This window comes from Odocoileus virginianus, chromosome 9 (assembly GCF_023699985.2).
Source record: "Odocoileus virginianus isolate 20LAN1187 ecotype Illinois chromosome 9, Ovbor_1.2, whole genome shotgun sequence".
In the NCBI taxonomy this organism is placed as follows: domain Eukaryota; kingdom Metazoa; phylum Chordata; class Mammalia; order Artiodactyla; family Cervidae; genus Odocoileus; species Odocoileus virginianus.
In genome coordinates, this window is record NC_069682.1 from 9,543,289 (window position 1) to 9,570,544 (window position 27,256).

Genomic DNA, 27,256 nt, shown 5'->3' on the forward strand with positions numbered 1-27,256 from the left:
TGATGGCCTCAAAACGTGGTCTATGTCGGAGGCTGCACTGGAAGGCATGGCACCTAACTGTGCGAACTTAGAAGATGAGATACAGCATTTAAAGAGCAAGTTCCGTCGACTCCCAAGTCAGGTACATGTGAAAGTAAATGTGTCGACAGTTAATATATAGGATAAAGTGTTTTAGGACACTCATTTTCATAGACAGCTTTCTTTTGTATGCTCATTACAAGTAATTTACTACAGTTTTATTATCTTTAGAATGCACTCGTTTCTTCAACTCTGCCTTTCATTCTGCCATTTGCATTACATATTATTTACTTATGTTATTTACTCTTAGGAAAGTGGAGAAATGTGCATCATTGTTCACACAAGTTGAGAGACTTTTTTCTCTATTGAACAATATTTTTTTTAGTGATAGCTGTATTACCGTCATGAAGCAAGCCAGGTAAAATCAGAGGATAATGTTTAATGGAAGTTTCCAGAAAATTATGATTTCTCATCTTCCCTTTGGTGAATGGCTGTAGAGTTCTGTATATATTTATTTCGTGAATTTCAGAATAACTTGTGCAGAAAGGGTATTATACAAACCAGTTGAATATAGGCATTGCCTTCTATTCTATTCATCTTAGATATATTGTAAAAGCAAGGAGGTACTCAGATGGAGTATAGTATGTACATGCAAAGTGAAGAATTAAGAACATTATCTAGATCGTGCCTTGGGATTTTTTAAAAAGCTCTTGAGATATAATTGACGTATCATATAATTTACCCGTTCCAAGTGTGTAGTTCAGTATCTCTTAGTCTAGAGAGGTGTCACCTGTGACCACAGTCAATTTTAGAGCATTTCCATCACCCCCCAACAGAAACCCTGCATCCCTTAGACACCACCTGTGGCCCCCTTCTCTCCCTCAGCCCCAGGCAACCCCCAATCTAATATCTGTCTGTGTGGACGTGCCTGTTCTGGGTATTTCACATAAATGGAATCACACAGTGTGTGATCCTTTGTGGTTAACTTTTGCCATTTGATGTCATGTTTTTGCTGTTCATCCCTGTTATGACACGTTATCAGTTCTTCCATTTCTGTTGATTGTCAAACAAGAAACAGTACGTGGCTAAGCCATTTATCCATTCATAAGTTGATGGAGATTTGGGTTGTTTCCACTTTGCGGCTACAAATAATCCTGCTGTGAGCACTGACTTACACGTTTCTGGATGGACATGTTTTTATTTCCCTGTGGTTGGATTTTATCCTCAGAGTTCACTGGCTGATTTCTCCTTTTCTTGCCTTTTCTCAGACTGTCCTTTCTGTCTTTACAGTTTCTATTCCTCTCGGGTAGTCCTCCATTTATTCAGACCTGGTGCCCAGTCTCTCCCCCTCCAGAGCTTTCCTGACTGTCCGGTTCTCACTGAGCCTTTTCTCTGCAGCCCTGTCATGTAGTCTGTGAAGTACAGTATAGCCCTTCATTTTACATTGCCATTTTTTTCATGAGGGGGAATCTTGTCTAAGTATACATTAGTCTAACAGGGAATATTTCTTAATATGCAGAGCACGTGTCTTGCATAAATGGAAAATAGTTTAGCTTAACAGTTGTTAAGATACAACTAAGTACTTCATCCATACCAATAATTTCTTCTTGGAGATGCTGGTATAGTAAAACTTTTGTTAAAATGTATTTAAAGTAATTAAATGTAAAATTGAAAGTGCTTAGTCTAATAGAGGAGAATTGTTTAATTAAATGCTCATTTTTCCCCCCTGACTCAGGTAGTAAAATGTAAATTTGTGTTCCTTCATTATGCAGCCAGAAGTGGGATTTATGGATATCTAGCCTTTCAGGCCTCTATGGATTTCTAACCTTCCTAGCCTCAGGTTCTGGGGATGGCTTCTCTGATATCCATACCTGGTAACCTTAATTTTCTCATCCGAGTACTTGCTAGACATTAACAGTTGCTGGGAATGAGTTGATTCAGAACTTTGATTTAGCAGTCGGGTAATATTTCCACGGCAGTGACGTCACCCTTCCTCTGACGGTCATGTAATGTTCTGTACCACTCTGTTCGGGAGGTGCTATTTGCATAGTAAGCGGTGGTCAGTGTCCACTGAGTAGGACAGAGAGGAAGTAAGTTACAAATTACTGTAAGCGGAGAAAAGTACTGAAGTACTAGTTGGTTAGTGGAGTCAGTGAACGGTTTTGAAGTACTGGACACGTGTGTTCTGGGCCTCATGCTCCCCCTTACTGCCCCCTTGCAATGGTATGGAGAGTGAGTTCACTGTGACTTGTGTAGAAGACCACTTCTGTTGGCATGCCGTCTGCCTGAATTATCAAATTGTTTTGCAGGTAAAATACAGCGACCGTAATAACGCCAATTACAAACAGCTCTTACTAAGTGCCACGTCCTCTTCGAAATACATTATGTAGAGTCCCCAGTTTAATCTTCCCAGCATCCCATTGAGGTTGATGCTACCATTATCTCCATTTTATGGATGGAGAAACTGAGATACAGAAAGGTTAAGTAATTTGCCCCAGGACTCACAGCTCAGAACTAGAACACAGGCCCATGCATTCTAACTCCTGTGTGGCTCCTGCCTCTCGCAGTAGTCCCTGAAGCATCTGGTTGTCACCAACGGCAGTGTTAACCCTCGTAATCACTGGAAGATCCGTGGTCATTCACATATGTGGGTATTTAAAGTGATGGCTGATGTGGTGCTTGGAATAAAATAAAATATATGTTACCATAAGGTAATTTTCTGTCTTTCCCCATTTGTCCAGTTTATAAGTTTGTGTGTTTATTTGAGAAAGTGAATTTTAAAGCATGGATGATAATGTATTTGAGTGCTAGAGGAGAGGTCAGTAACCTGCAAAGGGCAAACAGTAAATATTTTCAGTTTGTGGACTGTAAGGTGTCTATTGTAACAACTCAACTCTGCTATATGGCAGGAAAGCAGCTGTAAGCAATATGCAGACGAAAGAGAAAGTGATGATGGCGAATTCGCTAGCTTATCAGTAGTTACAACAGTTGTTTTTCCTCTTTTTAGTTGCAAGAATCACAGGATCAACATATAGAGGCCGCGAGATGTGCTGAAAAACCACAGGATCACATCCAAAGGTACGATTTAAAGCAGCCCAGAAAACAACTTAAGTATAGAGCAGATAAACAGTATACTACGAGAATTAAATCAGGAATAATAAACACATCCCTGTGAAGCTGGGCAACATTTCAGCTTTGAGCTGTTTTGAGATGCATATTTTCCCCCCCATTGTTTCCATATTTTGCACATTATCCACAAGTGAAAAGTGAAAGTGTTAGTCACTCAATCGCATCCAACTCTTTATGACCCCGTGGAGTATAGCCCACCAGGGTCCTCTGTTCATGGAATTCTCCAGGCAAGAATCCCAGAGTGGGTCGCCATATCCTGGTCCTGGGGATCTTCCTGACCCAGGGATCGAACCTGGATCTCCTGTGTTGCCAGCAGATTCTTTACCGTTTGAGCCACCAGGGAAGCCGATTGTCCACAAAACACAACTAGAAAAGCAGTGCAATTGCCACATCCTTTACTTCTCAAAGTTCTGAGGTCCTCTACAATTGAACTGCAGATGTTTGTTCAGAAACAGTGTGGTATTTTAAAAATCTACGTGTGAAGTATTTCCTTGAGAGTTCAGGGGTTAAAACTCTGCCTTCCAAGGCAGAGGGTATGGGTTTGATCCATGGTCAGGGAGCTAAGATCTCATGTGCATCACAGCCAAAAATCCAAAGCATAAAACAGAAGCAGTGTTGTAGTAAATTCAATAAAGACTTTAAAAATGGTCCATATCCAAAAAAAAATCTTAAAAACAGAAACAAACCTATGTGTGAGAATAATTATTTTAAATCTGCATTTTAGACTTGAAATTGAAAATGCCAAGTTAAAAACTATAGTCAAAAAGCAAGTGGACAAAGTTGAACAACTTCAGAAAACCCTTTCAAGTACAAGATTGGTAAGTCAACCTCTTAATTTCTGTCATACTGAGGAAGAATTTTAATTTTTTTACTAGTAATATACGACAATATTTTTGGACAGTGTGAAAAACCTCTTTGATTAAAGAGTTTATTGTGAGAGAACAGCATCGAAACATGTATATTATCAAGTGTGAAACAGATGGCCAGTCCAGGTTGGATGCATGAGACAAGTGTCGGGGCTGGTGCACTGGGATGACCCAGAGGGATGGGATGGGGAGGGAGGTGGGAGGGGGGTTCAGGATGAGGAACACATGTAAATCCATGGCTGATTCATGTCAATGTGTGGCAAGAACCACTACAATATTGTAAAATAATTGGGAAAAAAATAAAGAGTTTATTGTATTTTTACTGATATTGTTTGCTACTGGTAGCATAATTCCTCTTTATAGAAGAAGTGGACTGAAATCATAAAATTAATGATTTTTGTAGTAAGATTTTAATTTAAAATATTGTGAGAATCCAGCCAAAAAGCAGTATTTTATACAGGCCACATTTTGTTTGTTCATTCCTCTGTCAATGAAATTGGGGTTTTTCCACTTCCTGGCTATTGTTAATAATGCTGCCATAAACATTGGTACACAAATATCTGTTTGAGTCTAGAAATTTTAGCAATGATTTGATTGCAAATTCTGAATTTCTCTTGTAATCCAAACCCTTCTGTGAGATTTTAGAGAATGAATCATTTTTAATATTGCTGTTTGTTCACTTCACCAGGAATGAATACTGTGTCTCTATAGAATACTTCTTTCTGAAAGAATATATTTTTTCCTTTGTTGGATTTCTCTTTAAAGAGGTGGGGTTTGCATGGGATTTTTTTCAAAGATTATTTTAGTAAGATGTGATTTAACAAAACCTGGAATATCTTGAACCACTGATGAAAATTAGTTTAGAGCATCTTTAGAAAGTAAAATGTAATTATAGCCACACTTTAAAAAACTTTTATTAGCATTTAGTATTTTATGTCAGTTCAGTTGCTCCATTGTGTCCAACTCTGCAAACCGATGGCCTGCAACAAGCCAGTCTTCCTTGTCCATCACCAAATCCTGGAGCCTGCTCAAACTCATGTCCATTGAGTCAGTGATGCCATCCAACCACCTCATTCTCTGATGTCCCCTTCTCCTCCTGCCTTCAATCTTTTGCAGCATCAGGGTTTTTCCCAGTGAGTCAGTTCTTCATATCAGGTGTTCAAAGTATTGGAGCATCAGCTTCAGAATCCATCATATGAATATTCAGGACCGGTTTCCTCTAGGACTGACTGGTTGGAACTCCTTGCAGTCCAAGAGACCCTCAGAGTCTTCTCCAACACCACAGTTCAAAAGCATCAATTCTTTGGTGCTCAGCTTTCTTGATGGTCCAACTCACAAATCCATTCGTGATTACTGGAAAAACCGTAGCTTTGACTAGACAGACCTTCGTCGGCAAAGTAATATCTCTGCTTTTAATATGCTGTGTAGGTTGTTCATATCTTTTCTTCCAAGGAGGAGGTGTCTTTGAATTTCATGGGTACAGTCACCATCTGCAATGATTTTGGAGCTCCCAAAAATAAACTCTGTCACTGTTTCCATTGTTCTCCCATCTATCTGCCATGAACTGCTGGGACTGGATGCCATGATCTTAGTTTCCTCAATGTTGAGTTTTAAGCCAGCTTTTTCACTCTCCTCTTTCTCTTTCTTTAAGAGGATCTTTAGATCCTCTTCTCTATCTGCCATAAGGGTGGTGTCATCTACATATCTGAGGTTATTGATATTTCTCCCGGCTCTCTTGATTCCAGCTTGTGATTACTCCAGCATGGCATTTCACATGATGTACTCTGCACATAAGTTAAATAAGCGGGTGACAATACACAGCCTTGACGTGCTCTTTTCCCAATTTGCAACCAGTCCGATGTTCCATGTCCAGTTCTAACTGTTGCTTCTTGAGCTACATACAGGTTTCTGAGGAGGTGGGTAGGGTAGTTGGGTAGTCCCATCTCTGTAAGAATTTTCCAAAGTTTGTTTGATCCACACAGTCAAAGGCTTTGACATAGTCGATGAAGCAGAAGTAGATGTTTTCCTGGAATTCTCTTACTTTTTCTGTGATCCTAGGGATGTTGGAAATTTGTACTCTGGTTCCTCTGCCTTTTTTACATTCAGCTTGAGCATCTGGAAGTTCTCTGTTCGGGTACTGTTGAAACCTCACTTGGTTGAGCATTACTTTGCTAGCATGTGAGATGAGTGCAGTTGTGCAGTAGTTTGAACATTCTTCGGCATTGCCTTTCGTCGGGATTGAAATGAAAACTGACCTTTTGCAGTCCTGTGGCCACTGCTGAGTTTTCCACATTTGCTGGCATATTGAGTGCAGCTCATTCACAGCATCATCTTTTAGGTTTGAAAGAGCTCAACTGGAATTCCATTACCTTCACTATCTTTGCTTATTTCTTAAGGCCCACCTGACTTTGTACTCCGGAATGGCTGTCTCTAGGTGAGTGATCACACCATCATGGTTATCTGGGTCATGAAGATCTTATTTGTACAGTTCTTTTGTGTTCTTGCCACGTCATTTTAATATCTTCTGCTTTCTGTTAGGTTCATACCATTTCTGTCCATAATTGGCCTATCTTTGCATGAAATGTTCCCTTGGTATCTCTAATTTACTTGACGAGATCTCCAGTCTTTCCCAGTCTGTTGTTTTCCTCTGTTTCTTTGCATTGATCGCTGAGGAAGCCTTTCTTATCTCTCTGTGCTATCCTTTAGAACTCTTTAGCTGAAGTTGAGCAGTTCTATGATAACCCACAAGACCTTCTAGAACTAACACGGGGGAAAAAAGTGTACTTTTTTATCATAGAGGACTGGAATGCAAAGTAGGAACTCAAGAGATATGTGGCTTAACAGGCAAGTTTGGCCTTGGAGTACAAAATGAAGCAGGGCAAAGGCAAACAGATTTTTGCCAAGAGAACCCACTGGTCATAGCAAACACCCTCTTCCAATAACACAGTAGGTGAGTCTATACATGGACATCACCAGATGGTCAATTTTATGTGTAGAAACCTCTCTATTTAACAAATAAATGTTGCCAGTTTAAATTCCAGAAAAATGATGAAATGATGAAAAATCATTTTAAGCTGTTTGAAGCAAAGTCATTCATTTTGAAATCTGTCCTTACTGGTATCAGGTTTATAAACTCCATTGACTACAAATGCTTATCACTCGTGAACTCATGAAAGATAATATTATTTTTTTATTTCTGCACTTGCAGTCTGAGCTCTGTGCTGTCCTTTTCTTAAGAAATGACCTCTGTCTATAGGTGACTCATATTTCCTGAGCCAGATTCCTCTTTATTGAACTTCTAAGAAAATCCCAAGGCCTCTTCTCATTTTGTATGTCTTGGTCTCTCGGTTGGACTTCCCTGGTGCCTCAGACAGTAAAGAATCTGCCTGCAATGCAGGAGACCCAGGTTTGATCCCTGGGTTGGGAAGAGCCCCCGGAGAAAGTGAAAGTGGAAGTCACTCAGTCGTGTCTGACTCTTTGAGAACCCATGGACCATATAGTCCATGGCATTTTCCAGGGCAGAATACTGGAGTGAGTAGCCTTTCCCTTCCCTAGGGGATCTTTGCAACCCAGGGATCGAACCCAGGTCTTCTGCATTGTGGGCAGATTCTTTACCAGCTGAGCCACAAGGGAAGCCCAAGAACACTGGAGTGGGTAGCCTATCCCTTCTCCAGCGGATCTTCCCGACCCAGGGATCAAGCCAGAATCTCCTGTACCGCAGGCGGATACTTTACCAACTGAGCTATCAGGGAAGCCCTATCCCCTGGAGAAGGAAATGGCAAGCCACTCCAGGGTTCTTTCCCAGAGAATCCCATCCGTGGACAGAAGAGCCTGGTGGGCTTCAGTCTATGGGGCACAGAGGCAGACATGACTGGGCGGCTCACACTTGGTCTCTGTTAGGTCAAACAAACAAGCAGTGTTTTTGCTGCCAAGGTTCTCTTTAAAGCTCCTAGTGTCCTGTGAATTTGACTGGGGTTCACGCCATTGAAAAAGTTACCCTCCAAAATCTTTTCTGAAGGAAGCCCTGCACCTTGGGCTTCCTGTGAAACTTTGCAGGATGACACTTTTAGCGTTCTTTTGCTCTTAAGATCCTTAAAGGAACCTGAGGCACCACCTTAAGTCTTTCCAGGGTCTTACACTTACAGTCTACAGGTTTTACCTTTAGACCGTGTTTTCCTGGCAGCACCCTAGATTTGATCTTAGCCCAGAAGCCATTTCTGTCCTTTAGCATCCTGTGACCATTGGACATGTGGAGATGCTGTAAAAGGGATACAGATATTGAAGCCAGTGAGTCTTGGTTCCTTTATATTTAATAGCACTTTTAAATTTTTCTGATAGCTTATCCCTCTCATTGATTTACTTTCAGCTGCTTTAAAGCAAGAGTCTCCTCCTCCCATGTTTCAGTGTCCGTTTCTTCTCTTGCCTAGAAGCCATCACCAGCAGCATCTTCAAGGACCATCAGGCTTCTGTGTACAATGTCATGAAGCCCATTGGGTTTTCATGTCTTTCTCTGCATCCATTCAAGTGCAACCTACCTCCAGGTTCAAAGGCATTCTCGCATGTTTCAGCTCTTTTTTAACGGCAGTACCTCATTTGGGGGCATCACCGACTCGATGGACATGAGTTGTGCAAGTTCTGGGAGTTGATGGTGGCCAGGGAAGCCTGGCGTGCTGCAGTCCATGGGGTCACAAAGAGTCAGACGTGACTGAGCGACTGAACTGAACTGAACCCCATGTTTACTATCAGTGTCTGTGCCAGTTATTTATTGTTAACAAACTTCATTAGAAACCACCTCAAAGCCCAGTGACTCAGACAGCATTTCCTTTGTTCACAAGTCTGCGCTGGCACAAGGCTCAGTGCGTGAGCCCCGCTCATTTCTTCTCCAGTTGCATCAGCCGGGATGTCGTGAAGGTGGGGACCAGAGTCGTCTGAAGACTTCCTCGTGCACACGTCTGGTGTTGGAGCTGGCTTTTGGAGAGGCCATTAGGTGGGGGCAGTCAGTGGGGACACTGACATGTGCTCAGTGTGTGTGGGCTGTGCTTCTTCACAGCATGTTGACTGAGTCTAAGAGTTGGCTTCCCCACAGAGCGACATTCAGAAGCTATTTAGCTTTAAAACTCACACAACAGTTTCCTCAGACTCTGTCCAGGAGGACTCAATTACTAGGACTAACACATACTTAAGGAGAGGGAATTTCATGAGAAAAGTGTCAAAGAATTTGGAGACATGTTTGAAAACCACGGGCTCCACTCACGTTGACTTACCAAGTAATCATTCTGTCTAAAGGAAAGTTCTTTCCAATTCAGTGTCACTGATATTCCAGTAAATATTTTTTCTTTCTTTTGTTTGGTATGTCTCTTATTCTGCGGAAAGTAAGAAAGGGTTACAAGAATGAGGCATTTTTTTGTTGTTCAGAAAAATGTATGGATCATCTCACTAAACTCTTAGGAGATGGGATTTCTTTAACCTTTCTTTAACCTTGTGACTCATGTTTCTTTGGAATGCAATTCAAATTAGCAAAGACTGTTTGTAGTTCAGGAAAAGGCTTATTGGATTAGAATCCATATTTCCAAGATTTAACCATTAGAGTCTTATTTTCACAATCTTCTTTTGGGAGGCATTTATTAAGTCAGCCCTAGATAACTCAATACAGGATACCTCAAAGTTCTTTAAAAACCATGGGATAAGATGGGAGAAAGGGGCACGAGACATTCTACTAGGAGGTGGCTTGCAGTCATTCTACAGAGGAGTGATAGAAAAGTATTACTGTAGAACAATAAAAGAGTGTAAAATCAAGTGCAAATGGTGTGAGACTAAGATGATAGTGAAGAGTGTATTTTGTGACTCTTGGTGGTTTGAACTTCTTTCTTGATTCTCTGAGTTATTCCAGGTCCTACATTCTCCAATACAGATACCATCGTATATATTTGATCCTCGGTTTGAGTGAGGCTGTGCTCAGTCCACTTGCCTCAGAACCAAATGGTATTGTTTTATTTTTGCAGATTGATCATCTTCCAGCAGAGCTGGGAGCTGGCTGTTCACAGTGTCTGCACCTGGATGCAACATATCAAGTTCTTCAACGGGAGTTGTTATCAATGAAAGGATGGCAAAGGAAATGTGAGAAACTAGAGAAGAATAACAAGAAGCTGGAGCAAAAGATAGTGAACCTCAAAAGTCATATAGAAATAAATATGACAGAACACAGTCAAGTAGAGCAGTATAAACAGGAGATTGAAGAAAGAGCGAGACAGAATCTACTAGAGAACATAAAAGAAGTCAACATGGTTTTACAGGTTAATTTGTTGATCTGTCATATCCTTGAATTCACCTCACTGTAAATTACATTGGACGTATATAGCTTATGTGTTTCCTCTGCTTCCCTTAGAGCAGTTTGTTTGGTAGATTTCTGGAAGGAAGGGGGCACTTGTCTCTCTCTGAAGAGAGAAATATTTCAGTGTCCATCACAGTTATCACTAAATTGATCTTTCAGAATGCTTCTCACTAGAGAATCCTTTTACTTACAAGACCAATTGGTATACACAAAACTGTGGGGGGGGGGGTGGGGGTGGGGAGAAAATACGTGGTTTAGAACCGGTACCGTCCTCTTGAATTATTCTTGTCCTGTTCAGTCTCTGAATTTTCACTCCATCCTCTTAGTCTTTGAATCATCCGGGTCCTTAAGTACTGCTGTAACACTGATTCCCCATTCATTTTATAATTCAGGTTTAATTCATGTCACACTGACGATGGTTATTTTAAAGTTCCTCTTTTCTTATTTTCACGTTTAAAATCACTCTCTGAATGCCTGACTCAAAACTAAATGGAACAAATATCATTATTCAGGTTATAATCATTTAAAAAATGTATCTTTTTAAATTTGACTTAGACACGAGCAGAATGTCAAGAAATCTTAGAGCAGTTCCAAGAGGGGCATATTGCTTCCATAAGAAGTCAGATGGAACTCAGGATTAAAGACTTGGAATCTGAAATATCCAGGACGAAAACTTTTCAAGATTATAAGAGAGCAGAGATGGAAAAGTATAAGAAACTCTACTTAGAGGAACTCAAAGTTAGAAAGTCATTGGAAAATGAACTAGACAAGTAAGTCAAAACACAGAATCACAGAAGATAAATTTAGTCCATTAATTTGTCTCTGAAGCCTAGTTTTTATAGAGCCAGGTTCCTGAGATTAGTAGGCAGTGAAAGCTAGCTAGTCAGTCACTGCTAGAGGGCACCGTAAGAAAACTGAGTGATAAGATATCCTTGTAAGTTTTCCTACCTAAGTAAAAGCATGCTTGTGAAATCAGGGAATCTTCACACAGGGGTGAAAGGCAGGGTAATTCACAGAGTGGCTGACGCTGGCATGGTGACCTGACTGAGGGGTTGTATGGAGGCTGGAAAGGGCAGATCCCACCTGCAGTGCCAAGTCCAGGCTTCCGGGCCTCTGAAAGCAGAGCGCTCCTAGGACGCCTGTCATAAGCCCAGAGAGCACAGCAAAGGAGCCGGGACCCGAGGAGGCGTTCTGCTAGTCGATGCCCCAAATAAGCACACACAAGGGAAGCACAGGTGCTCCCAGAGAGGGTTCAGGGCTGTGGGACTTGATGCTGCCGTGTGGGGTGTGGCTTCCGGGGAAGGAGCTCGCTGGGACCAGTCTCCCTGCTTGGGGAGCACGATGCCTCTCATTGTAAAAACACACACTGAATGCCGTTTTGACTTTTTGCCTTGTGAAATGAAACCAAAAATTCTCTTCAGATTTTTTTCTTTTTTTTGATTATGAGATACAGGTGCTGATGTAGGCCCTTCATAGAACTGAAGTAAAGTAAGGTGAACTTTGGAAAAGCAGGGCATACTTGTCATTGTTCCTGGGGCTGTTTTAGCCCTTTTGTCATCCATTGCCCTCAAGTTTGTGGCCCTAGGTGATTCCTCAGAGCCAAGTGCTTAATTTCTCCACAGTCATGAGTGGAAGGTATATATAAGAATGGTGAAAGGAAACGCTTGAAAATGGATTTGTGGGATGGCGTGTTTCTTCATCCCTGTTTCCTGGGGGCAGGCGTGTCCCAGAGGCAGCAGGTGTCACTGTGAGCCCACCTCCCTTTCTCTCTGATGCCCCTTCTCTCCTCTCCCAGCTGTGACTTGTTACCTGAGGAGCCCCAGACGCACGTGTGCTTCTTTAGAGCAAGGTCACAGCCGTCACTGTTTACAGCAGGTCTGCTGTGTGCTTCCAGTGTACATACAGGGTAATGGGAATTCCATTTACTGTGCGGCAACTTACAAAATGCAAGTCACATAGGGAAACATGAATGAAATTGGTGTTTTCCATCTTCCCCAGGAATAATGAGAGGCTGGCAGAGATGAGCACCAAACTTGAGGTGGAGAAACAGCAGAAGAGATCTTTACTCAGCACTCTCAGCAGCAGGTCAGTCCTGGAGCCCTCTTCTGTTGGAAATTTCAATCCTACTTCAGGGTTCAATGCAAATCTTATTTCAGGAGCAAACGTAGGGTTTTCTACCTCAATTCCACGCCGTTCAAATGACAGCGTGGAGACTTTCTTGACCAAGGTTAGTTCTGTTCTATTTTTTTCACTGGATTTCAGATTTCTGCTATAAACGATCCTTATTTTTAATTTGGTGAACTTCTGAGGTGTTTTTTTGATTTATGCACTCTAAGTAAAACCATAATCAACTGTGATGATCAAGGAGACATTTAATGATTTTTTTGTGCTAGATCTCTCGTTTTTAAGAGATACTTCTTAAATTCTTAAATTTGTTGAAAACCTGCATTGAAATTCTACTTTAGAAATGAAATCTTACTGTCTAGTAACTGAAAGTGTACTTTCAGATGTTTGATTAACTTTTTAATTGATTTCACTTTGGCAGTGGTTCACAATCACTTCCATGCTCTGCTGCTCCCACCACAGTTTTTCTAACCCTCACCATAAGTGACTGACTGGCATCTAAACACTAATGACATTTGGATGTTTTTTATTTGAAGGAATCCTAGATAAATTGTTTTTATGAATTAAACAAACCTGTAATAATCAAAAGATTAATTTTGGGTTTTAGGTTAACATTTCTTGTTATTTTCTTATACATGAGTACATTTTTAATTGCTATTTTACTAACAGAATTTTGATTTAAATGTCTAAAACATATCTTGCTGAGCAGTTGTAGAATGTTTCTATGTTTGTAGTTAAATCAAATATTGAAAACTTGTAAATGAAGCTCACTTTTGTCTCTGTCTTGACTTCACCTGGATGAATGATGACTGAGATAGCAATGAAGGGGAGTCTTTAAATTGCAGCTAGTTTTCATTGTGAAATCATTGTGATTAAAATGTCCATTTCAGTCAGTGCACACGGGTTTATGGTTTTGATGGTGTTTCCATGATGTTGGTGATGCAGAGAAAAGCAGCCCTTGTCACATGCAGTCTCAACCTGTTTTCCCATTTGGCTTCTTGCCATCACAGAAGAGCAATCTAAAGTTTCTTCGACAGCACTGGAGCTACGTTGGGTCGTAGTACTTGAGAGCCATGAACCTGGAGGACGTGCTTTAGCTGCGCAGTCACAGCGGGCCTCCAAACACTTCATCCCAAGTCAGAGACCTGCCCACGCAGACACAGGCCTAAGGGGAGAAAGCAAAGGCTTAGCCCCCTTCCCAGGGGTGGGCTGCCTACCGCAGACCCAAGTTCACGGTGCTGTGCACACATACATCTTTTCAAAGAAGAGATTGGGAACCAAGCAAGAACTTCTTAGTTCCTTCTCCCAAACTCACCCATTAGGTAAATCTCCTTGCTTCTCATGAGGAGGGTAGGGGTATATGTGCTCCCCTTGAAACTTCAGGCTGAGGAAATGAAGTTCAACTGCAACTTCTGACCGGATTTAGATTATAGTTGAGATTACACTCATGCTTTTTGTATATACCAAGTAATGATGAGAGGCTGGATAGAAGTATGCTAAACAGTAAAGAGAGATCTGTTGTGTGTTTTAAATTTTGCCCTCAGGAACCCAAAATGTGGATAATTCATTGCTGAGTCATTTTAGCAAGCCAGGTTCTATCTAGAGGAAGTGAACATCCTTTAAAGGTTGAATCTCTTCACGTTTGGCCTGCTTGATTCAGCTAAAGATTCTCTCCTTCAAGTTCCCTGCCCTCTGTTTAAAAACTATGTATGCTTTCTAAATTAACTGTATCAACTGCCACAAATAGGATTTGATATTGATTTATTCTTGTTCATGCATTTAAAACACATAATTTACTTCGAAAGTCATGTCACACCACAAGCATTATTCAACTGTGTAACAAGGTCTTACATGTTCATTTTGTCTATGTTATATTTAAAAATCTATGTGTTTTTTCCTAATCTAAGAACATAGCTGGCCTAGGACTCTGGACTCAGTCAGAAGGACATGGCCTTTGTTACTTCTTTTGTAGAATTAGGAACTTTGACTAAATCAATGACTTACATACCTTTTAAAAAGTTTGGTTTTTTCCCAAGGAAAAGAACCTTTCTTTAAAAAAAAAAAAAAAAAAAAAAACTCCCGCAGGGAACCGTGTTACATAAAAGGGAGACAAGCACAGAGCCTTGTAGCTGAAGAGCGGCCAGAGGCCCTGCAGCTGTGGCTTCTCTGTTCCCCAACCCTGCAGTGACCCTGTGGGACCTTCCCCGTCTATGGGACACAGTTCGGAAACGAACACTGACGAGAGAATCCCTCTTGCTAAATGTTGTCAGAATTGAAACTTGCTGGTACACTGTTTTCTTGTGTGTAAATTTTCTCAACTTTCTGTCTTTTCTATAAATGGAAAACTTTAAAGAAAACCACAGATGTGCTCTCATTCTTAATACTCGACTTCAGACTACTTCCTCCACTTGAACGCGATCCTCACCTAGAAATCAAAATAAAGGTCTCAGTACATATTTAGGGCAGGAGCTGTTAGGGGAGAAGATAGGAATGTTGTGGGTCATTCCTAGGATTATGGGTCATCCCCTAATTCTTTCAAATTATGTGTACTCGACAGACTGATATTTATTGTACTTTTTATCAGTTAACCTAAATAGCATTCCATAAATATGCTTTGTTATCTATAAGGAGAATAAGTAGGAATTCATTTTCTTTTATTTATGTAATTTTTTTTTCTACTGAAGTAATCTTGAGGTTAGGTCTAGTGTCTAAAAGTATTATTTAAAGGTCACGTTTAGTAAGTTTGATGTCATTCCTATGATAGTATCTCTTGTTTATCTTAAACATAAATAATATTGGACTTATTTCAGATGTGGCGGGAGTTGGACAGGAGTGTAACTAGAGAACTAAGGAAAGGTATGTTGCCAAAACGTACGAATTAAATTTGGACATTGATTTCTGAAATACACCGAAGGCAGTAAATGGGATCTCTTTCCATTGTTTGGATAGCAGACACCATGTTAAATATTTTTTCTTATACATAGCTAATGGGAAATGTGAATGCATGAGCGGTCATAGTGAAAAATATCTTTCTTCCTCATTTATTCATCATATTCCATAGCTTGAAAAATAATCTCTAAAGGTCTATGTATTTCTTTTACTTCTGGCTATATCCTTCTTCTACTGCCTCCATCCCTGTGGAACTGTCTGCCTGCACCTGACACTATTCTCAGGAAACGTGGTGTTCACCTGCTTCTCAGGCGCTGGTGGCGGTTAAGGCTGGGAAACCCAGACTCAACAGTCACGGGTGTGCAGCTGTCACTTGGTGGGTGACTAAAATTTCTCTGTCACTGACTTTGTCACCAATTTATCTTTTGCCCTCAGTAAAAGCTCCAAACACCCACATCAGTTTGGGTCCTGCCAAAGTAGGCGGCCTTATCTTCCTTACCACCCTCCTCTGCCCTCAGCTCTGCATCTAACCAGCCAGACTGTAGGATCCCACAGCTGTGCTCCTCACCTCCGGGCTTTGTACGTGCTCCTCCCCTCCATCTCCTGTACTTTTTCCTGTCCTCCAGGTATCTGCTTCCATAGCACCTCCACCAGAAAGCTGGCAGTACTGACACGAAGCTGGCTGTCCCTTCTGAGTGTCCCTGGGCCGTCTTTTGTATCTGTCTTAGAGTTTATGAGTCTGTGTGGAAGCTGCCCGTTCGCCCGTTTCCCACTTTAGAGCGTGTCGTTTTCCGCGCGCAGTGGGGCACCTCCATCTTGTACTTCCAGTGCTTGTCCCAGCACCTCTGCGCATAGTTGCTGAGTAAATGAATGAAGCAGGAGGAAGCCAGAGGCTCTGATCCTCAGCCACACGAGCGACCATGGGCAGAGAATGCAGTTACCTTGTGTTTTGTGTCATGTCATATACAGATATGTTTCATGCTTCAGAACACTAGGTCTCAGGGGTTTTTTGTTTGTTTGTTTTAGCTAATACTTTGTGAGCTCAAGTATTTTAGATAAAGAATAGAATTCTGTCTCTTTCCAGGTGCTGCTGAATTTGTATCTGAATTCTCTCGAGTGTCCTCTGTATTATCTACAGGCAGATCAAATCTATATCAGGACCTACCTGTGAGACATCAAAATAATATATACAGATTTTGAAGGAAAAAAATATATGATTTGAAAACTCAATAGTAAAAATTTCCCTACTGGACTGTTTCCATGGGATTTTAGTTGTTTCCCATTAAAAATGATGAGAAAATCTTTATTAAAGGAAAATATTTCTGTATTGTGTGTGTATCATGAAAATTTATATGGCATTTTAAGCCATGTTTCTCTGCATCTGACTTAATTTTAAGCAGAAACATCAGCACTGTTGAGTTTTCCATGTTCAAAGGGAAAGTGTTAGTCAGTCAGTCGTGTCTGACTCTTTGCGAGCCCATGGACTGTAGCCCACCAGGCTCCTGTGTCCCTGGAATCCTCCAGCCAAGAATCATGGATTGGGGAGCCATTCCCTTCTCCCGGGGATCTTCCAGACCCTGGGATCAACCGGAGTCACCTGCACTGCAGCGGGACTGTTTACCATAGAGCCACCCGAGACGCCCTCTACAAGCTCACACTGAGCCCTGATGCCAGCTGTTTAAGCAGCACTCAGCCAGCCAAACTTGTCGCTACTGTTCAGTGGTGTTGGCTGACAGCTTTTTTGTATTTTCCAGTTTTTATCACTATATATATATCTATATGTAGATACATAGAGACCTAAAGATTTAGCTACTGCCGTTATGGGTACTGTCAATGTTTTGAGGTATTGTAACTGTTAATAGTGGCATAAAACTTGCTATATGTAACTTTAAACACTGATTCATAGATCTTTCCTCATGGGGAAATAAGATTTGCCTGAGTTTTTTCCCTTTTAAATGAATTAGCTTTTCCTAATTTTTATTTTTAATCAGAGGATAATTAGTTTACAATATTGTGATGGTTTCTGCTATTCATCAACCTGAATCAGCCATAGATATACATATGAACCCTCCTTCCTGAGCCACCCTCCCACCTCCCTCCCAATTTCTGCCCTCTAGTTTGTCACAAACCACCAGCTTTGGGTTCTCTGGTGCAAATACAGCAAATTCCAAAGAAACACGTGTACCCCAGTGCTCATTGCAATTATGTCCATAGCTTTAAAAAAATCTGAAATTGTCTATGGATTTCTTTCATTCTTTTCGTTCTGTGTATTTCCTAGCATTTGCAATAGCTGGGACATGGAAGCAACCTAAATGTCCATCAAGAGATGAATGGATGAAGAAGTTGTGTGTTATTCAGCTCTAAAAAGAAATGCGTTTGAGTCGGTTTTAATTGACTTTTGATTTACTTTTGGAATGAGACTTAAAATTAGGGAAAAGTTCCTCATAGATAAATAAGATTTGCCTAAGGCTTTTCACCTTTGCTTTACCTATCAACCTATCTATTGTTGTTTGAGTTTTGGAAAATGTCTTAAAATTAGAGAAAAGTTCCAAGCACCAGACAAACAGACATTTTCACAAAACTCCCCTATCTCCCATATATCCTCCTAAAGTACCATTTATCTTTCCGAAATGTTATTTGTTCTCCCGTAAGTGCCCCTCCTCCCCCAAGTCACCTGTTTCTCAGAAGATGCCTTTATCTCCTACTCCCTGTCATTTATTAAGGAGTACACCAACTCCCAGTTGTAGCCTCCCCTTCAAGTCACATTTCTGTGTGAAGCTTTGCATGTTGTTGTTATTGTCCAGTTGATCAGTTATGTCCAACTCTTTGTGACCCCATGGACTGCAACATGCCAGGATTCCCTGTCTGTCACCATCTCCCAGAGTTTGCTCATATTCATGTCCATTGAGTCGAAGATGCCATCTGACCATCTCATTCTTTGTCGCCCACTTTTCCTCCGGTCCTCAATCTTTCCCAGCATTGGAGTCTTTTCCAATAAGTCGGCTCTTTACATCAGGTGGCCAAGGTGTTGGAGCTTCAGCATCAGTCCTTCCAATGAAAATATTCAGGGTTGGTTTCTTTTAAGATTGACTGTTTTGTTCTCCTTGCTGTCCAAGGGACTCTCAAGAGTCTTCTCCAGCATCACAGTTTGAAAGCATGAATTCTTCGGTGCTCAGCTTTATGGTCCAAATGTCACATGTGTACATGACTGCTAGAAAGCTATTAAGTATTTTTCCTCATGGTTATCTGCTTTTAACAATTGGCAGATTCCCAAACACAGAACCTAAGAGGGTAGAGGAAGTGTTTTCCTCCACAATTCCAAGAGCTGACAAGTTACTAATGCTCACTTAATCCTGATCCCCTTTTCCTTCTGTCTTCTCAGTGTCTGATTTGGCAGAACTCCAGTTTCATGTGAGACTGCTGATCCTTCCCCCTCACTCTCTCCCCGCGATTCACATGCTGCACTGCCCAGTGATCCTGCTACTTTATTTCGTTAATTTGTATCTTCTGATGATGGTTTCAAATCTCCTTTCTATAAATTTCTCACCCTGCTCTTCCCCTCTCACTTGTACCAGACAATCTTAGGTCCCACAACAAACTTCTTGAAAGGTTTGCCTGTATCTCTAGCAACTCTAGACTGTCTTCCCTCTCTTTCCTCAAAACTGCTCCCAAGTCACTGATGACTTCCGCCTCACTGAATCAAAGCCACACCTTTCCAGTCCTTGTCTGTCTGAATTTCTCCTTCCTCTTGGCGTTCACTGTCACTCACCTCTTTGAGACCCTCTTGCTTTTGGCTGGGCTCTCAGTATTCGTTCCTCCTGTCCTGAAGGCACGGACAGGTTATTGCCGTCAGAGACACAGTCCTTAGTAAATATCTCAGTAAACGTCCGGTGTTGCCCCCTCGCCCGGGGCTGCGCCCGGGGCCGTGTGTTGAGAGCAGGTCAGCTGTCCACAGCAGCAGGGCAGGACGGCAGGAAACCTTGTCCCTGCTGCTTGTGAAGGGCCTTTTCCTCTCCTGGAAGGATCTCCTCCTTACTCTGGCCTTTGATACGTAAGTAAAGCTGGTACCCACCCCAAAAGGGGCCTTCAGCCCAGTGTCGCTCTGCCAGTGGAATGAGTTGTGTTGAGAAGCAAAGGAACTGAAAGGTGGGAGCGCCCCTGCACAGCCCACGCTCTCCAATAGGCCGCGGTGGGGCTGCTCCACAGGGCCCTCGTCAGCGGGGCGGCGGTGGAGTTGGAGCGTTCTGGGAGCAGCTGCTCCAGATAACGGGGCTCACAGGGCTCGTTGCCATCTTGCATTAAGGTGTCCTGGCAGCATCTACGCACACGGCCCCCCTACCCCAAGCAGGATCATCGGCCAAGCCGGTTCACACCAGCAGCTGCGCTTTGAAGGGCCAGGAGCAAGGCCCCTGCAGGTATCGCCCTGTGAGCAAGAGAAACCAGACTAAGCACAAGGGAAAGGAGGTTAGTATTTTTATTCCTAATATCGTTTTTTGGTTTGTTTGTTTGTTTAACCTGGTAACTGTTTATGGGCTTTGCTGGTAACAAAATCTCTCCAGGATCGTGATCTGGAGTCTCCAAGGTTCTGGGCCTCATCCCTTCTTAAAATATAAATTCTTAGGGAGATGGAGCACCTTTGGGGGACGTACTCTGGGCTGTAGGTCTCCCCTGCTCCTTGGGGAGATGAGACTATGAATTCTTTCAGGTTGGAGCTATTAACTAGATGAACGGCTGCAGATGTCTGTGCTGAAGAGTCTCAGAAGATCTGGGCTTTTTACAAAACCGCTGAGAAATCCCAGGGAAGTTTATTTCCCCACAATTTCCCCCATTCCTAGAAGAGTTCTAGGCCCAACAGCAGCCACTGTAACCAGTCCAAGGAAACTTGAACTTGATGGGCACCAAATCCTTTTGGCTTGTCTTGGACAACATTTAATCAGCAAGACCCGTACTGAGCAAAAGAAATTGGTCTCAGCTGAACTCCCCCAAGTCTTAGATTCAGGAATCTAAGCAAGTCCCCCCAAATTTTAGGGACTATTTTGGGAAGCAAGGTGGCTTCCTCCTTGGGTTTCCATATTAACCTTTTCTACCTGATCCAGGGTATTGTAGGGAAGCAAAATTTGTCACCCCAAAATGTGTCTCTTTGGCAAGAGAATGATTTTAGGCAGAATATTTTTAAGAAACAAAAAAGACTCAAAGTCTTTCTTTTAACTGCCTCCTTAAATGTTGAATATTTTAGACAAAGGGCCTGGCCCAGGAAGACAGCTACAACCAGAGATACTGAGAAAAAATGTGGGCCAGGTATGGTCATGGGAACTACAAATATTTACAGAGTTCCAAACACTTGCTTTTCCATCTCCCCATGAATCACCTTCCTCCACATTCTAGTCCCAAACCACTACCCACAACATCCTCCTTTGTTTCTAGCTGAAGATGGCATTTAAGGTGAGGGTTTCAACCATTCTGGTGAGTTACTCAGGTTTTCTGGTTCTCACCCATGTATACAGAAGTATACATGCTGTTAAGCTTTTGTTTGCTTTTCTCCTGTTAATCTGTCTCATGTTAAGTTGCTTCTTAACCAGCCAGATGAACCTAGAAGGATAAAGTTTTTGTCCTCCCCCACAGGACACACCTGAGTACAGGTAGTTATGCTCATTACAACTGGCATAGACTTTGCCTCGTCTGCAAGGAAGAGATCTCTGGTAAACTGTTACCTATACAGCAGTACCAGCCAGTGAGCTGACACTCACTTGAAGGCCTTAGACATAGGTAGGGTCATCATGTTACCAAGTCCTATTGCTTCCTACAGGATGGGCCGATAATAAATCAAGAGATGAGTTGCTGGGGCAAGGAATAGCAATTTTGTTTGGAAAGCTGGTAGATCAAGATAATGGTGGACTCATGTCCCCAAGAACCATCTTGCCTGAGTTAGAATTCAGGCTTGGTTTACACTAAAAGGAGAAAGAGTAAAGTCAAACCTTTCCTGGTTCACATCAGCCTCTGAAGGGAATGTGTTAATTTCTTTCCTGCAGTCATTGACAGGTGGGCTTGGTCAGGTTGTTTCCTGGGAGGTAAACACAGGTATTTCAGCTTAATGCTCATTATGTGGGAGGCAGGGCTCCCAGCAATGAGCCACTATGTATAATATAAGCATAAAGGCAACATCACTTTAGTGCTGAACTTGTAATAGAATACAAAAGGGTCTTCCGTATTACAGTTGTTCACTTCAGCAGAAGTCAGGAACAGATTTCATACTGCCTTTTGTGAAACAAAAACCATGCAGTCAGTAACACTCCCTAATTTGAGCAAACTCCGTAAGATAGTGAAGGACAGGAAAGCCTGGCGTGCTGCAGTTCATGGGGTCGCAAAGAGTTGAACATGACTGAGCCACTCAACAACAAAAATGCTCCCTAAAGAGCTCTCTGAAACAGAGCCAGGAGACCATTAACGGGTGTGACATAGGCATGTCTCAGCTTGAATGGAATCTGACCTTCCAATCATTTATTGTCCTAATGAAGCCCTCCAGAACATCTGCCAAAAACTCAAGCTACTTCTTGGACCACCCCTGCCCTAAATAACTTGTGATTCCCTAAGGACAAATATTTCCTGGCTTGTATCAGAGTCGCTCACAGTTCTCACCAGGCAATTTTTGACAACCTATGGCCTTTTGTCTTCATAAACATAAACCCCTGACTTTTTTGGAACACTCTTTCAGTTTAACCTGAATCTCTGTTTCCCAAATTGCTTTTTTTTTCCTTCCAGTTTTACTGAGATGTAATTAACATGCAGCAGTGTGTAAGTTTAAGGTGTAGAGCATAATGATTTGACTTACAAGATGATTACCACAATGTATTTTACTATAATTATAAACATAACTATATTCCTGCTGCCTGGATATAGTGAAACATAACTAGAACCACACTGCTGGAATACTGTTGAATTTTTAAGGTTCTCCAGAGAGGGAATAAATACAGTAGGGGGTTAGCTATTATCTATCCATCTGTCAGGAGACCTGAAATCTGTAGAGTGAGCCAGCAGACGAGATTCAGGGAAGAGTTGATGTTGCAGTCTTGAATCTGAATCCCCAGAACAACAGTCTGGAAACTCAGCCAGGGTTTCTATGCTTCAGACTTGAATTCCTTCCACTTTTTGGTTGTTGTTCAGTTGCTAAGTTGTGTTCTACTCTTTGCAACCCCATGGACTGCAGTCTTCAGGGCTCCTGAAGATCCTCCACCTTTGGAGTTATCTCAAATTCATGTCCATTGAGTCAGTGATGCCATCCAAGCATCTCGTCCTCTGCTGCCCCTTTCTCCTCCTGCCTTCAATCCTTCCCAGCATCAGGGTCTTTTCCGAGAAATCACTCTTTGCATCAGGTGGCCCAAATATTGGAGCGTCAGCTTCAGTATCAGTCCTTCCAATCAATATTCAGGGTTGATTTCCTTTTGGATTGACTGGTTTGCTCTCCTTGCAGTCCGAAGGACTCTCAAGAGTCTTCTCTAGCACCACAATTTGAAAGCATCCTTCCACTTTGAGGAACCTCAGTCTTTGGGCTTGCAGCCTTCAGCTGATTGGATGAGGCCCATGGACATTATGGAGGGTAATCAATTTTATTCAAAATTACTGCCTTAAATACTAATCACACCTAAAATATACCTTCACAAAAACATCTAAACTGACTGGAAAAAATGAATGCATTTCTTGGTAAACTAGAATAAAGAAAAATATGTGGCTTAGGTTTCCTAAGGACAAAAGTAATTTTTTAAAAACTTACATTATTGGAGTAGAGCCAATGAACAATGTGGTGATAGTTTCAGGAGCACAGCAGAGTGACTCAGCCACACATACACATGTATCCATTCTCCCCCTAATTCAGGGAAGGGTTCTTAAAGGCACCGTTAGGGGTGAGGGTGTCAGATGCCTGAGAGCTGGTGTACATCCTTCTGGATTGGCTGGTGGTGAGCTAAGTGGGTGTTTTTAGGAGTCAGCATCATCAACCATTGGGTTTCAACTGGTCTGGGGTCTACATAGGTGTAGTCAGCATGCGGTTAACTTCTTCCACCTGGTGGGGGTTTCAGTATCTGCAGCAGAACTCCAGGATATGGCTCAGAATGTTACTACAGCCTTGAGGAGGAGCTGACTTCCATATTTTAACTATTGTTATTTTGTCTTGGACCGTTTTCATTTCTTTCAGCATTTTCTCACTTCTCTGACTACGTTTGCTCTTTGGGACTTGGGCAAAGCCTCAGAGGCTGAAGCTTTTCTACAAACAAGAGGCAGGTGCCATGGGGAGGTGTTCAGTGTTCTGCTCCATTTCCATTAGTTTTTCTTTTTAGTGTGTCCTCCTTTGTTTTAAATAGATTCAAGAGGCGGAGGGAATGTTCCTAGTTAGGAGTTTTTCATTCATTACCCACCTAGTGTGAAAAGTCCAGAAAAACCTATCTTCTTAAAATACTCTGTGTGTCCTATTCCCCCCTGCCCCTCAGCTGTTCAATGAGTATCATGTCCTTCAGAAGCTGCACACCCAAAACCAACCAAGTCCAGAGTCTGGTCTCTGTGCTGGATGCTAGAGATTCAAAAACCAACAAAATGTGGCTTCTTCTCTCTCGTGGGTTGTTACTGGTTGTCACTGGGCCCCTCAATGCTCATGACCCATTGGACTGAATAAAGGTACTTTAGAAAGCTGCAAATTTAATGGAAGGAAGTCATAGGAATGACCCCTTAGCATCTGAGATATTTATTAGGAGTTGGAGAGGTTTGTTCTAAAGAGATATAAAGCCTTGTTCCAGCAGGAAACAATTTTTTAAAAATTTCATTGAAGTATGACACACAGTGTTGTATTAGTTTCAGGTTATATATAAATCAGTTATATATGAATATATATATATATATCCATTCTCTATCTCAATAGGTCCTTGTTGGTTATCTGTTTTATGTATTGTTGTTGTTCAGGGGCTCAGTCTTCTCCAAGTCTTTGTGACCCCATGGACTGCAGCACACCAGGCCTCCCTGTCCTTCACCATCTCCCAGAGCTTGCTCAAACCCGTGTCCATTGAGTTGATGATGCCATCCAACCATCCAGTCCTCTGTCATCCCCTTCTCCTCCTGAATCCGTTCAGTTCAGTTCAGTTATTCAGTCATGTCTGACTCTTTGCGACCCCATGGACTGCAGCAAGCCAGGCTTCCCTGTCCATCACTAACTCCTGGAGCTTGCTCAAACTCATGTCCATCGAGTCAGTGATGTCATCCAACCATCTCATTCTGAAGTCCCCTTCTCCTCCTGCCGTCAATCTTTCCCAGCATCAGGGCCTTTTCCAGTGAGTCAGTTCTTCACATTAGGTGGCCAAAGTATTGGTACTTCGGCTTCAGCATCAGTCCTTTCAGTGAACATTCAGGACTGATTTCCTTTCAGATTGACTGGTTTGATCTCCTTGCAGTCCAAGGGACTCTCAAGAGTCTTCTCTTTTGAACACCACAGTTCAAAAGCATCAATTCTTCAGCTCTCAGCTCTTCTTTATGGTCCAACTCTCACATCCATACATGACTACTGCAAAAACCATGGCTTTGACTAAATAGGACTGCTTTGGTATGACTTAACTACCAACACTATTTCATTTTTTTGTTTCTTAGAATTTTTCATTTTTCATTGGGGTATAGCTGATTAACAATGTTGTGATAGTTTCAGGTGAACAGTAAAGAGACTCAGCTATAGATATACATGTATCCATTTTCCCCCTTGGAAAAGACTCTTTTTTTTTTTTTGGAAAAGACTCTTGAGAATCTTTTGGACAGTCAGGAGATCAAACCAGTCAATCCTAAAGGAAATCAACCCATAATATTCATTGGAAGGACTGATGCTGAAGCTCCAATACTTTGGCCACCTGATGTGAAGAGCTGACTCATTGGAAAAGACCCTGATGCTGGGAAAGAATGAAGGCAGGAGGAGCAGGGGATGACAGAGAACGAGATGGTTGCATGGCATCACTGACTCAATGGACATGAGTTTAAGCAAGCTCTGGGAGATGGTGAAGGACAGGGAAGCCTGGCATGCTGCAGTCCATGGGGTCACACAGAAGAGTTGGACAGGACTGAACAACAATTCTCCCCCAAACCCCTCTCCTATCCAGGCTGTCACATAACATTGAACAGACTTCCCTGTGCTATACAGTAGGTCCTTGCTGGGATAGCTAGTGAGTTTGAGACAGTCATGTACACACTGCCGTATTTTAAATGTTTTGTTTTCTTAGTTTTGGTAATGTAGTAATGAGAGTGAACAAAAAATCAAAAAGGAGAAATCCAGGTACATGAAGGCTGGAATCTTGAAGAAGTGCTTCACAGAGGGAATGAATCCAGGGTAGAAGGGACATGAGAAAGCCAGTAAGGTGAGAACAGGCAAAGTGTCTTGTTGTAACTGCCCTTCCTAAGCACACAGTCAGATGAGACTTGCTCTTCTGATGGTTGGTTGGGGAGGCTGCTTCTGTATCCACAGAACTGTTTTTAAAAAGGTAATACGTCTCCACTATCTTTAGACCAACTTACTAGCAGCAGAATGTCTTGGGCTCAGTCACAGCCAAAGCCCAAACCTCAAAACGTAAGCAGGCATATTCACCCATGCCAGTGGGCAAGATGCGCTTTATTTAGCTGTATATCTTTCTGATGCTCTTCTTGTTTATGTAAGATCAGGAATCCCTTGTGGATTCATTCAGGAACTTTATTATGGTATGAATTTTCAGGTGTTCAAATGTCTAAGGAGGTGGACCGTTAGTACTGAAGATTGTGTGCATCTATTAATAACAGAATGCAATTGCTTTGTATAATGGTTACAGGTGAGCATGGTGACTGTGGAGGTCATGTGATAAAACTGCACAGAGGACCCCACACACCTGTGCTCATCCATATACCTGTGAAATGTGAGTAAGGGCCCTGATAGTAGCAATGTCATAGCAGTGTCAGTTTCTTCTTGTGATTGTACTCTAGTTGTAAGACATTAGCTTTGGGGCAAGATGGGGAAAAGGTGCATGGGACTTCCCAGCTGTCTTTGCAGGTTTCTGACAAGCTATAACTAGGAATTTCAAAACAGAAAATTAGAACAATGTCATCTGTGCAATAATCATTTAGTGAGATGTTTCCAGAAAAACATCACGCCTGGGACCCACGCTATAGGCAGTGAGCGAGTGAGAGTCACTCAGTAGTGTCAGGATCTATGCGACCCCATGGACTGTAGCCTGCCAGGCTCCTCTGTCCATGGAATTCTCCAGGCAAGAATACTGAAGTGGGTTGCCATTTCCTTCTCCAGGGGATCTGAACATGTTCGTTACAGCTCTCTGCTCTATCATGGGAGGCAGTCTGAAACAGAAGGCTGGAGCAGCTAACCCCACAAGGACAGCAATGATGTTCTGTAGGGGAAGCCTGAGAGGCTATGGTGTGGAGGCTGACCAAGAGTGGGAATCTAAGATAGGCAGGAAAGGGTGGGGGTCTGTCTGCAAGGCCCACCACTTACCGGCGGCCCCCCGGGCCAGCAGGTACAGCACGCAGTCCGGATGTCCCATGGAGGCAGCCTCGTGCAGAGAGAGCCCGCTTGTAGTCCTGGTTGACGGCCTCGATGTCCAGGTCCCAGGTATCAACCAGATAGGCCAAGATGTCCCAGGGGCTGTGGCGCGTAACGAGTGCAGGAGGGTATCTCGGGCAGGCCCCGCGAAGCCCGCGCGCCCAGTCGCGTACAGCTCCTCTCATCCAGCACCAACCAGCACAGCCGCCGCGGACCCCGAAGCGCAGTCCTGGCCACCGGCTCGGGTCTGGCGGGAACGCCCCGTGACCCTCCCCCGGGCCCGCACCGCCTCCTCCGGGCCCCGCCTCTTCCGGGCCCCGCCTCCGAGATCCTCCCCCGGCCCCACCCTGCCTTTCA

At 42.6% G+C, this 27,256-nt stretch overlaps 3 long non-coding RNA genes across 6 annotated transcripts; 2 read left to right on the forward strand and 1 right to left on the reverse strand.

The window, feature by feature from the left end:
- Positions 1-6: 6 nt before the first annotated feature.
- Positions 7-10,129, forward strand: LOC139036547 (uncharacterized). Its single transcript, XR_011489329.1, has 4 exons — positions 7-121; positions 3,026-3,096; positions 3,872-3,965; positions 10,016-10,129. It is a non-coding gene; the product is annotated as an uncharacterized lncRNA (long non-coding RNA).
- A 441-nt stretch (positions 10,130-10,570) lies between these two features.
- LOC110144811 (uncharacterized) lies at positions 10,571-16,684 on the forward strand. Of its 3 annotated transcripts, XR_011489333.1 has the most exons (4): positions 10,571-11,114; positions 12,343-12,429; positions 15,279-15,324; positions 16,442-16,684. It is a non-coding gene; the product is annotated as an uncharacterized lncRNA (long non-coding RNA). The 3 variants fall into 3 exon arrangements; XR_011489334.1 differs by lacking the exon at positions 10,571-11,114 and having other exon boundaries at positions 11,124-12,429; positions 14,554-15,324; XR_011489332.1 differs by lacking the exon at positions 10,571-11,114 and having other exon boundaries at positions 11,125-12,429.
- LOC139036548 (uncharacterized) lies at positions 14,213-27,194 on the reverse strand. Of its 2 annotated transcripts, XR_011489331.1 has the most exons (4): positions 26,852-27,194; positions 21,333-21,418; positions 18,032-19,780; positions 14,213-14,893 (listed from the first exon to the last, which is right to left on the reverse strand). It is a non-coding gene; the product is annotated as an uncharacterized lncRNA (long non-coding RNA). The 2 variants fall into 2 exon arrangements; XR_011489330.1 differs by lacking the exon at positions 14,213-14,893 and having other exon boundaries at positions 17,743-19,780.
- Between the last annotated feature and the right edge of the window lie 62 nt (positions 27,195-27,256).